This window comes from Poromitra crassiceps, assembly GCF_964638095.1.
Source record: "Poromitra crassiceps genome assembly, chromosome: 12".
Lineage (NCBI taxonomy): Eukaryota > Metazoa > Chordata > Actinopteri > Beryciformes > Melamphaidae > Poromitra > Poromitra crassiceps.
Genome location: NC_139632.1, coordinates 37544305 through 37554304, shown reverse-complemented (window position 1 = coordinate 37554304; position 10000 = coordinate 37544305). Strand labels below are relative to the sequence as shown.

General features: G+C 46.7%; 1 protein-coding gene across 1 annotated transcript in view; it reads left to right on the top strand.

Moving 5' to 3' along the window:
• LOC310786207 (rho GTPase-activating protein 39-like) overlaps positions 1-10000 on the top strand; it is a gene marked incomplete at both ends in the record, with an annotated part of 47976 nt that overhangs the window by 905 nt on the left and 37071 nt on the right. The window lies entirely within an intron of this gene.

Here is a 10000-nt window from a genome sequence, read left to right as displayed (position 1 = left end):
CTCAACAATCAGACAAACATCAAAGTCAAACAAATGTAAAAATGTTTTTTCTAAGTACTCAAAGCACGTTCAAATTCATCAACCACTGATGTGTAGCACCCACCTGGGTGATGTAGGGCAGCCAGTTTGTGGCTGAACGCTCACCACACATCAGCCTATCACGGTGGAGAGTTGAGGACTGAAAGTGCAAATTAGATAACAAGGGATGATTAGGTGGCCATGACGGAAGGAAGGCCTCTGTGGGAATTTAGCCAGGGCACCGGGGTTACACCCCCCAGGGCACCGGGGTTACACCCCCCAGGGCACCGGGGTTACACCCCCCAGGGCACCGGGGTTACACCCCCCAGGGCACCGGGGTTACACCCCCCAGGGCACCGGGGTTACACCCCTCAGGGCACCGGGGTTACACCCGCCAGGGCACCGGGGTTACACCCCTCAGGGCACCGGGGTTACACCCCCCAGGGCACCGGGGTTACACCCCCCAGGGCACCCGGGTTACACGCCCCAGTGCACCGGGGTTACACCCCCCAGGGCACCCAGGTTACACGCCCCAGGGCACCGGGGTTACACCCCCCAGGGCACCGGGGTTACACCCCCCAGGGCACCGGGGTTACACCCCCCAGGGCACCGGGGTTACACCCCCCAGGGCACCCGGGTTACACCTCTACTCTTGCGATGAGTTCCGATGGGATCTTTAATAAGCACAGAGGGTCAGGACCTCAGTTTAATGTGCAATCCGAAGGACGGTGCTCACTCACAGGACAGAGTTTCTGTCTCTGCCCTGGGGTATTGTGGACGGGGAGATTATTCATGAGACCAGAGGTAAGAGCGCCTCCTACTGGTCCTCCAACACCACTTCCAGTACCATGGTCTCCCATCAGTACCATGTACCATGTACCATGTACCATGGTCTCCCATCCAAGGACTAATCACTGTCATCCCTGCTTAGCTTCCCCAGCAAACCTGTAATAATGTAATCCAAAATGTAATAAAACCTGCTAATGTCATAAATTCCCTGGCAATGGCACTAACGTCTTCACATTGATTGTAATATTGTAAAATTTTAATAAATGCTGGTTAATGGACGTATTATATTATCAAAGATTAAAAAATTTAATTATTACAGTGTCGGGTGCATTTGTGACTCATTTAGAGGAACACTCTTATTACATTTTGACAAGTTATTACATGATCTGGGAGGTATTACATTTTCTGAGTTGAGAAGGAGTCGGCAGGAGCGGGTTTTCATTCTGTATTTGTGTTTGTCTTTTGGAGTCGTCTCCCTCTCTCTCCATCTCTCTGTCCTTGTCCCTCTCTCTCCATCTCTCTTTCTGTCCTTGTCTCCCTCTCTCTCCATCTCTCTTTCTGTCCTTGTCTCCCTCTCTCTCCATCTCTCTCTCTGTCCTTGTCTCCCTCTCTCTCCATCTCTCTTTCTGTCCGAGTCCTTCATCCTATTCATGCCATGTATAAAAGGTGCTGTCAGATCCACTTGACAGTCTCCTGGCAACGTGATGCGCTGATTTGGGAGGGAGAGACGGTCCCATAGAAAAGACTGAAAACGGTCTTGTCTAATACGAGGGAAGGAGAGAGGGGATGAGGGATGCATGGCTTAGGAGGAGTGGGCATGTGACGGTATGTATCACGGGGCAGAAGAAATGAATTGTGATATTAGCTTTATTTTATTCTGCTGTAGTAATCACAAAGGAGATGCACACAGGCCCCTGTGCACCTCGATGGAGAGGCAAAGTGAACGTCACTTCCTGCTTCAGCACTGTACCAGAGATTTTCCTCCGCAATTTATTTTCCCATAGACATTTCGTTAAATGCTTATAAAAAATAGTTTGACTTCGTCAAGCCAAAAGGTTAAGCTATATTTAGAATCGGGAGAGACCACATAGAACATTTCACTCAGACCAAAAAACAACAACGAAAAAATATGTTCTTAAACCCGCATTTTTTTTTTTTACATTTTGGTCTGTGTGAAATGTTATGCGGTCTCTCCTGTTTCTAAATATATCTGAACCGTTTGGTTTGACCAAGTAAAACTATTTTTATAAGCATTTTACCAAATGTCTATGGGAAAATAAATGGTGGATGAAAATCTCTGGTACAGTGTTGAAGCAGGAAGTGACATTCCACTTTGGCTCTCTGTGGAGAGAGCATCAAAGGGAATGTTCAAAGTGTAGTCACTGTGCTTTGGGCTGGATCAGGGAAGGCTTTACACATCAGTTCACTTACCTTTTCACGCAAACCATCATTTTTAAGTAGTGCAGCCACTTCTATAAGTGATGTGTGTGTCCGTCCGTCTGTTTGACCACGGGATTTGAGAGCGCACGAGATTTAGCCTAGGCTCCTCCCCCCGTGCTCTACAAGGAAGTCAAGTCAAGTTTATTTGTATAGCCCTAATTCACAAGCATGTCTCAGAGGACTTCACAGAGAATATGTCTAGCTAAATCTAGCTGACACAACAGTAGCAATTACAGTAGTAATAATAACAAGATTGAACAATCATATGATGGTGAAAGGGGAGAAAAGAGGGGTGGACAGGAAGCGACAGTGGAGACAGAAACCGGCGTGGCTCAAAGCTAGTGAAACGCACGCACGCGTCGCACACACATTGCCAGAGAGAGGGGACAGCGGGAGAAGTATAGGGTCCGACCTGCACAAACCTACGCTTACCTCAACACCTGAGTAAAGCTCCCCCCTAACCCACCATTCACACGGGGTTTTACCCATCATGCACGCTGCTTCCTGTCGTTGGGTTGCATCACATCACTTCAACTGAAGCGCTGCAGGGCCGGTTTGGAAATGCTCTCTCACACGGCTAAATGAAGTGATGTGCCGGGGACACCGCTCCGCTCCAGGGTTTGAAATAGCCGCTTTTCACCAGCTAGGTGTGGGAAAAAAAACACTCTCAACCTCAACAAGGGTCAAGGGTTCGATTCCCACAGGGCTCGTCCACACTCAAACTGTGTGCGCGCGCACACACACACACACACACACACACACACACACACACACACACACACACACACACACTCTCTCTGAGGAGCTCTGAATGAAAGCATTAACCAAATGGAATATGTTAATGGTATGGCAGCATGTGTGTCGGCCTCTCCTTCAGACACTTCGAGCCAAGACGGTACGCTACAGCACCGATGTCAGACGTCAGCAGGACGCCGCAAGATTAGATCAGATTAGAGAGGGGGAAATACAGATTAGATCAGATTAGAGAGGGAAAAGACAGATTAGATCAGATTAGAGAGGGAAAAGACAGATTAGATCAGATTAGAGAGGGAAAATACAGATTAGATCAGATTAGAGAGGGAAAAGACAGATTAGATCAGATTAGAGAGGGAAAATACAGATTAGATCAGATTAGAGAGGGAAAAGACAGATTAGATCAGATTAGAGAGGGAAAAGACAGATTAGATCAGATTAGAGAGGGAAAAGACAGATTAGATCAGTTTAGAGAGGGAAAAGACAGATTAGATCAGATTAGAGAGGGAAAAGACAGATTAGATCAGATTAGAGAGGGAAAAGACAGATTAGATCAGATTACAGAGGGAAAAGACAGATTAGATCAGTTTAGAGAGGGAAAAGACAGATTAGATCAGATTAGAGAGGGGAAAGACAGATTAGATCAGATTAGAGAGAGTGAAAAGACAGCGAGGGAGGAGGCCAGGCAGAGAGAGAGCTGGTGCATGTGTGCCAGGGGCCAGGGCTGCAGTACTAAGCACATTACACTTACTACGTATTACTGTTACACAGTATTTGAAGGGATACCATAAGGTTGTGAAAGTAATCACTGTATAGGGGTGTTTGGAATTTAACGATTCTACTGAAACTGAAACTTTTATTTTTTTTCCGATTTCCCCCCCATTTTCTCCCCAATTGTACACGGCCAATTTCCCCCCCTGCTGCCCTGGTCGCTGCTCCACCCTCTGCCGATCTGGGGAGAGCTGTAGACTAGCACCATGCTTCCTCTGAGACATGCGCAGTTGCCAGCCGCTTCTTTTTACCTGACAGCGGGGAGCTTCACCGGCAGGACGTGGCACGTGGGAGGATCACGCTATTCCCACCAGTTCCCACATACCCCCCAATCCGGCTTCCGACCCGCAGACACCAGCCAATAGTGCCTGTATGGATGCCCGTCATTGCCCGACCAAGCCAGAGGTAACACGGGGCTGCGAACCTGTGACCCTAGAAACTGAAATGTTCTCAAATAGAATCGGCTATTGTTAGGCCTAGGGTTGGGTACCGAAACCCGGTACCGCTAACCTTGACGGCCGGTACTTACCGGACTGAATTGCAATCCAGATTTAGGTGGCTCATTTCGATACCATGCCTGAGCTGCAGAGGGCGCAGGCCAGGAGCAATGGGCAGCTTTCTTGTGTACAGTGCCCGCGGACCAACTTCAAACGTTGCTGGTCACATGCAGGGTCTGGTCTCAGATGACGATCTTCTGCATGTTTTTACTGGGGGTCCACACCGATGTTGTATGGAGGAAACCCCAGGGGAGCATGGGGAGAACATGCAAACTCGGGCCCTTTTGATGAGATAGCCCACGTGGCAGTAGGCGCTGAAGACATTGGGGGACGCACACCCTCAGCGAACCACAGCATCCCGGGCGGGAATTGAACCCAGGACTTTCTAGCTGTGAGGCCACTGTGCCACCATGCCAGTTGTGTATAGTATGGCTATCAGAGATACTGGTAAGCTGGTTTACCAACTTTGTTCCTTTATCTTGGCTTTTTAACCCATTGATATGTGATGCAGCATTTGCGTGTATATCCCTCATTTGTGTGTGTATCCCTTTAAGAACCACGTTAACGCGGTTCGCGGTCTTAAAGGGATACACACACAAATGCTGCATCAGGTATCAATGGGTTAATTGCTCTTGAATTCAATTCCAGTGTTAAAAATGTCTTAAAAAGCTTTCAAGTTGCTTTTGTCAAACCCCTCTCCTCAAGTTTTGCTTACAGACTCGAGGTGTCACAGTGCTGAAGAGAAGAGAGAGAGCAGCCAGTTAAACTGGGTCATTTGGAACAGCAACACAGCCGCCAATTATGCTCAATTAATCCTACTATCTCCGCTCTGGATCTCTCTATTTAACCAGTCTGTTCTGCTCCATTTGACAAGCATTCACTTTGTCAGCTGACGTACTATCTCTCTTTCTTTCTCTCTCTCTCTCACACACACACGCACACCCAGCAGACACACACACACACACACACACGCACGCGCACACACACACACACACACACACACACACACACACACACACGCACACACACACACACACACACACAGTATAGCAATGGTTGTGGCTGCCTAATGGTTGACAAGCTACTGAAGCTTAAGGAGTGGAGATTTCCACACTGGCAGAGCGTGTGACGCGTACAGGTCTGGAACGTGAGGGAAACCTCTAACTAAACTAGTGTTTCGTGTACCCCACTTGAACAGCTTGAACGTGGAAAGATTGGGAATTACATTTGATTTCCAAAATGTTAAAGAAAAATATTCCAAGTAATTTCATAAGCCCATTGCTAAAATGGCACACGCAACTAGCGTGCAGCTAATGTGCAGGTGTCAACTGTAACACTACTCTGTGAAGAGGTCACCGGCTTTGCTGCATGTCAAAACTGCATTATGCAAACCAACTCTTTAATACTTTAATATCCTCAGACACTAAGTATTGATCTGATTCATATACGCTTACACCATTAGTTTGGGTCTTAAATTGCACCAAGACAAAAAGGATGAAGATATATAATCCCTGTGTCTATGCAGAGATGGGGACTTGGATTTGAGACTTGTCCTCACTTGAGACTTGAGATTGGACTTATTTTTGTGTGTATTAACATTAAGGAAATGTCTACTAATAATCATTTCAACTAATCAATGCCGATACTAGTGTATGCTAATAGATAAAGGAGATACGATATGCTAAGATAAGATATACTGTAGGAGATATGCTAAGATAAGATATATATGAGATTTGCTTTGAATTCCTTAGTTTTAGCTGTGCAGTGTTCCAAGCAGACCGGACGACATCCAGCAGATGATAGAACACTCATCCGTAAATGACTTGAGACTTGACTTGGACTGTAGCTCAAAGACTTGAGACTTGACTTGTACTGTAGCTCAAAGACTTGAGACTTGACTTGGACTTGCAAAAAAAAAAGAAAAAAAAGACGTGAGCATATCTGTCTCCATGTGCAGTGTGTCTGGAGACATGGCAAAGAAACTCCAGTTGTCCTTCCGGAGGGATGTTTGATTATCTGTGGTGTTTAGAAGTGCTGATGGTCCACTTTGTCCCACGTTCTGTCAGCAGTGCACTTTACACTCAGGCTCTTTTGTCTCTCTCACTCAAAGCACAAATAAAGCAGGAGGAGGAATCAGCACCTCTTTCTGACAGCCTCTAGTTTTCATTCATTTAGGTTGGGAATTGTCAAACGTGGAAGATAACAAGAATGTTTTATACTGTTGTTGGCACTAAAGCAGCTGCACCACTGCTCACTGCTCCCAGCATTAATGTCCAGGTTGTGCAGTAACAAAGTTAAATAAACAAAACCAATTTTGGTCGATGTAGGGAAACGGTGGATGGAAATCCAGAAGGAGGCGGTAATGCAACATAAAGGATGCCAACTGCCATAAAACACCACAGAAGAAGAAGAAGAAGAATTTTGGTGAAGGCTACACCAGAGCCCTGTATATAGAAGAGTCGCGACATCTCCATTCACTCCAATGGACCAGTTTTTTACTCTCAAGAGTTCCAGAAAGTAAGGTCCTGGATTAAGCAGCACTGTCGTCGAGTTGCAGCAAAATGGACAGTTTGTGTTGTACTTTTATTTTTTTATTTTTTTTTATCAAATTGTACATTATCAGCTTTATTTTAGCATTCAAAAGTAGCGCGAGACCCCTTCCTGGCTGTTCATTGGCTAATGAGTCACGCATTTTGGTGCTCCGCTGACGCCACTCTCTCTCTAGAGGACACTAGGCGACACTAGGCAAGAAGACAAACACACTGTCTTATCAGGCTAAACCACAGAATGGGCTGTAGCAGAGAAGAGTCATCTATTGAGTTGCTGGCTTAGTATTGCTGGAAGGCCAAAATGGAGACATATCTCTTTTCAAATGTATCCGGATTAGTACTACTGTCAGCTTAGACCTACTGCATGTGTAGGAGTGTAAACGCAGAAGTAGGAAGATCCACGTGAATGAGGTCTGGATGTGTGCATGCCTGACTGTCTTTGAAACAAAAGGTTGTCGGGAAAATGTGCCCTGTGTGCAGGTATCCCCCCTGGGTGTTATATGGACAAATCTTCACCTGTGCTTCAACTGGCATGATGAGGCTGAGTAGGTAATGATAGAATTGACATTTTTGGTTAACTATCCCTTTAAAAAGATGTCTCTGATGGCAAGCTGGTTGCACAGGTATCTTTGTGCCAGGTTGCTCAACCTTAAAACAAATCCGTTGGTGCCAGTTTGGAGGTTCTTCCTCCCCACAGATAGGATGTACTGTATGTAGCCTAACAGTTAAGCTCAGCTGCCAATACCTCCTCAAGCAGCATAGGTCTGGGTGTTGGTAGTCTCTCCCCAGACTCAAATATTACGTTGAATCGCTGCGCTCCGCATATACTACATAAGTGAGTCTGTGCCAGTTAACAGCCACTGCTGGTTTTGAAGGCGGGTTGAAATTGAATGAGTGACAGGTCGTAGCACCGATGAGAGAGCAAATGGGCTGCGCCTCCCATAGACATATATAAAGGCTAGATGGCTTAAGGCGGAGTCACCAGCGTCGTTGAAGCGCCGCCATCTTGCTACGGCAGGCTTTCTGGTACGTTCTATGGTAGCTGTTGGAGGGTGCACAGACAAAAATACTCATAACTCGCTGAAATCTTGACGGATTTACAAACGGTTTGGTTTATTACAAGCATATTCCGTTCCCGAGATACGGCAACAACAACAAAAAAAACATATTTTTTTGATGGGCTCCAAATTACACCAAAATTAAACCGAAGCATCTATGCCATGAGAGGGATTCAGGCACAAAGTTTCATGCAGTTTCATCCATTTCCCTAGGAGTTATGATCATCTGATGTGATAATACTAACCCAACAACAGATGCTAATAGCTCCTAGCAAAATGGATGAAACTGCATGAAACTAGGTGCGTGAATTCATCTCATGATGATGATGCTTCGGTCTAAGTTTGGTGTAATTTGGAGCCAAAAATAATAATAAAATGTTAGCGTTTTTTTAACCCATAGATATATATAAAGCTGTGGTGCCGTAGCAAGATGGCCACCATGCGACGACGTCGCTCTCCATTGACCGGCAGCGCGGGTAAGCCATCTAGCCTTTATATATGTCTATGGCGCCTCCCGTGTTGTCTGATCGCAAAGTCAATTACTGATTGGAGAGGACTGAAGCCATCACTGGCATATGACTGGCCAAGTGAACAGTTCCCTCCCATAACCAGCCCTCTGAGGGAAAGTGTCCCAGACCCAGAGAGAGCTCTGCAGCATGCAGTAACGTAGGGCATCAGACCCAGAGAGAGCTCTGCAGCATGCAGTAACGTAGTGCATCAGACCCAGAGAGATCTGCAGCATGCAGTAACGTAGTGCATCAGACCCAGAGAGATCTGCAGCATGCAGTAACGTAGTGTATCAGACCCAGAGAGAGATCTGCAGCATGCAGTAACGTAGTGTATCAGACCCAGAGAGAGATCTGCAGCATGCAGTAACGTAGTGTATCAGACCCAGAGAGAGATCTGCAGCATGCAGTAACGTAGTGTATCAGACCCAGAGAGAGATCTGCAGCATGCAGTAACGTAGTGTATCAGACCCAGAGAGAGATCTGCAGCATGCAGTAACGTAGTGTATCAGACCCAGAGAGAGATCTGCAGCATGCAGTAATGTAGTGTATCAGACCCAGAGATAGCTCTGCAGCATGCAGTAACGTAGTGTATCAGACCCAGAGAGAGATCTGCAGCATGCAGTAACGTAGTGTATCAGACCCAGAGAGAGCTCTGCAGCATGCAGTAACGTAGTGTATCAGACCCAGAGAGAGATCTGCAGCATGCAGTAACGTAGTGTATCAGACCCAGAGAGAGATCTGCAGCATGCAGTAACGTAGTGTATCAGACCCAGAGAGAGATCTGCAGCATGCAGTAATGTAGTGTATCAGACCCAGAGAGAGATCTGCAGCATGCAGTAACGTAGTGTATCAGACCCAGAGAGAGATCTGCAGCATGCAGTAACGTAGTGTATCAGACCCAGAGAGAGCTCTGCAGCATGCAGTAACGTAATGTATCAGACCCAGAGAGAGATCTGCAGCATGCAGTAACGTAATGTATCAGACCCAGAGAGAGCTCTGCAGCATGCAGTAACGTAGTGTATCAGACCCAGAGAGAGCTCTGCAGCATGCAGTAACGTAGTGTATCAGACCCAGAGAGAGATCTGCAGCATGCAGTAACGTAGTGTATCAGACCCAGAGAGAAATCTGCAGCATGCAGTAACGTAGTGTATCAGACCCAGAGAGAGCTCTGCAGCATGCAGTAATGTAGTGTATCAGACCCAGAGAGAGGTCTGCAGCATGCAGTAACGTAGTGTATCAGACCCAGAGAGAGCTCTGCAGCATGCAGTAACGTAGTGTATCAGACCCAGAGAGAGATCTGCAGCATGCAGTAACGTAGTGTATCAGACCCAGAGAGAGATCTGCAGCATGCAGTAACGTAGTGTATCAGACCCAGAGAGAGCTCTGCAGCATGCAGTAACGTAGTGTATCAGACCCAGAGAGAGATCTGCAGCATGCAGTAACGTAGTGTATCAGACCCAGAGAGAGATCTGCAGCATGCAGTAACGTTGTGTATCAGACCCAGAGAGAGATCTGCAGCATGCAGTAACGTTGTGTATCAGACCCAGAGAGAGATATGCAGCATGCAGTAACGTAGTGTATCAGACCCAGAGAGAGATCTGCAGCATGCAGTAACG